The 2,331-nt window shown below is 40.3% G+C and overlaps 1 non-coding gene across 1 annotated transcript; it reads right to left on the reverse strand.

The window, feature by feature from the left end:
• Nucleotides 1-1,753: 1,753 nt before the first annotated feature.
• Nucleotides 1,754-1,891, reverse strand: LOC149995914 (small Cajal body-specific RNA 21). The gene has a single exon (XR_016507548.1).
• Between the last annotated feature and the right edge of the window lie 440 nt (nt 1,892-2,331).

Below are 2,331 nucleotides of genomic sequence, written 5' to 3' on the forward strand. Positions count from 1 at the left end.
TTCAGCCTTTTTTGAAAAAACATTTTTTTCTGCTTCTTGTTCAGCCCTCTCTTCTTTTGATACTGCCATTACATGGATGTTGGTATGTTGACTAGTGTCCCACATTTCTCTGAGAGTGTTAATTTTTCTTCATAATTTTTTAAAAATATTTTATTTATTTATTTTTAGAGAGAGGGGAAGGAAGGGAGAAAGAGAGGGAAAGAAACATCAATGTATGGTTGCCTCTCATAACCCCCAACTGGGGACTGGGCCAGCAACCCAGGCATGTGTTGTGACAAGGAATTAAAATGGTGACCCTTTGGGTCTCAGGTTGGTGCTCAATCCACTGAGCCACACCAGCCAGGGCTCCTCTTCATTATTTTTATCTGTGTTCTTTATCTATTTTTAAATATTCTGATTCTTTTTTTCTGCCACTTCAAACCTATTTTTGAGCCTCTCTAATAAAGTTTTCATTTTTGATATTATACTTTGCCACATTAAAATTTTCATTTGGTTCTTTTTTTAAAAAATAATAATCTCTGTTCCTTTATAGATAGTCTCTTTTTGAATATGAGATGCAGTCATCATACCTTCCTTTTTGTCATTAAGCATGGTTTTCTTTTATTCTTTGACCATCTCTATAATGGCTACATTGAAGTTTTTGTCTGTTAAGTCCAACATCTGAATCCTCCCACACACAATTTCTGTTGCCTGTTTTTTCCCTGTGCATGGCCATTTCATATATATTTTAACAAATATAAGTACTGATTCACCTTAGGCTGTATTATGATTTTTTTAATTTTATTTATTTAGTTTTAGACAGAGGGGAAGGGAGAGAGAAAGAGAGGGGGAGAAACATCGCTGTGTGGGAGAAACATTGATCGGTTGCCTCTCCCACATACCTAGGGACCCATCTGCAACACAGGCATGTGCCCTGACCAGCAATCCAACCAGTAACCCTTCACTCTGCAGGACAACATCCAACCAACTGAGTCACACTGGTCAGTGCTAGGCTGTATTATTGTTGCTGTTTGTTTAATTATTTGTTTAATGGTGGGGCTGTAGATTTTAATGAAATCTTTCCCCCACAGTCTAAAGCCCCTAATGTTGTTCCTCAGAGGCACTGCTCTGGACATGGCATACTCACCTTGGGATGATAGTAGTTTAACTGGGCTCATTTTTACTGTCTTCCCTATGATCTCTTTGTTAATCTGTCTGCCTGACTTGTTAAGACAAGAATCTGTTGGACTCCACTAATTGCTGACTGATTGCTCCATTGTTTAGACTATGCCTTGGGGTATACGAGGTCTGTCCAGAAGGTATCCAGCCATGTAATGTGAAAAATAGAGACATTTATTGAAGAAGATACAAGAAACATTGTACATAGGAAAATGACATCTCAGTCCCCTACAAAGTAGGCTCCCTGGGACCTCACAAAGTTCTCCCAATTGCCATCAGCTGCCTGTCGTATTTTCTTGAATCTCGTTGATAGTCTGAAGTCTCTTCCCTTTCAAAGGTGATTTTAGTTTCTGGAAAAGCCAGAAGTCACAGATTGCCAAATCTGGGGTGTAAGGGAGCTAAGTCACCTGGATGATTTGATGTTTCACAGAAAAACTCTGCATGAGATGTGATGCATGAGCAGGCACATTGTCGTGATGAAGCAGCCCAATCACCAGTTGCCCATAGCTGTGGCCTTCGGAATCATCTGAATAGTTTCCATGGGTGAATGTTCAAGCTTAACACAAAATTTGATGCAGATTCTTTTTTTATTTTCCAATGTGAGGCGAGGACAGTCCAGGTGAGGCTCCTCTCTTAAGCGTCTCTCCTGCGTGAAGAAAGCCCGGCCTCTCTACTCTAAGCTCGTCTGGGGGAAGGTGGGTCAGTCTAGGCCCACCCCCAGGAAACCGAGCCATGATGCAGATTCTTTTTTTTTTTTTCTTTTTGTTTTCTTTTTTTTTTTAATTTTATTTTTTGTTATTCAATTACAGTTGTCCCATTTTTCCCCCATTGCTCCCCCCTCCCAGCCCATCCCTTCTCCCACAATCATATCCCTCCCTGTTGTCCATGTTCATGAGTCCTTTATACACGTTCCTTGACCTGACCCTTCCCTTACTTATCCCCCTTCTCTCCCTTTCCCCTCCCCTCTACTGACTACTATTCTAGTCTTTGCCTATTTAGTTCGTTTGTTTGTGTTGTTCTTTAGTTTCCTGTATTGGGTGATATCATATGGTATTTTGCTTTCTTTGCCTGGCTTATTTCACTAAGCATAATTCTCTCTAATTCCATCAATGTTGTCGCGAATGGCAGGAGTTCCTTCTTTCTTTCTGCTGCATAGTATTCCATTGTGTAGAT

The sequence above is a fragment of the Furipterus horrens genome, unplaced genomic scaffold (assembly GCF_987537825.1).
Source record: "Furipterus horrens unplaced genomic scaffold, mFurHor1.1.pri manual_scaffold_12, whole genome shotgun sequence".
Taxonomy (NCBI): domain Eukaryota; kingdom Metazoa; phylum Chordata; class Mammalia; order Chiroptera; family Furipteridae; genus Furipterus; species Furipterus horrens.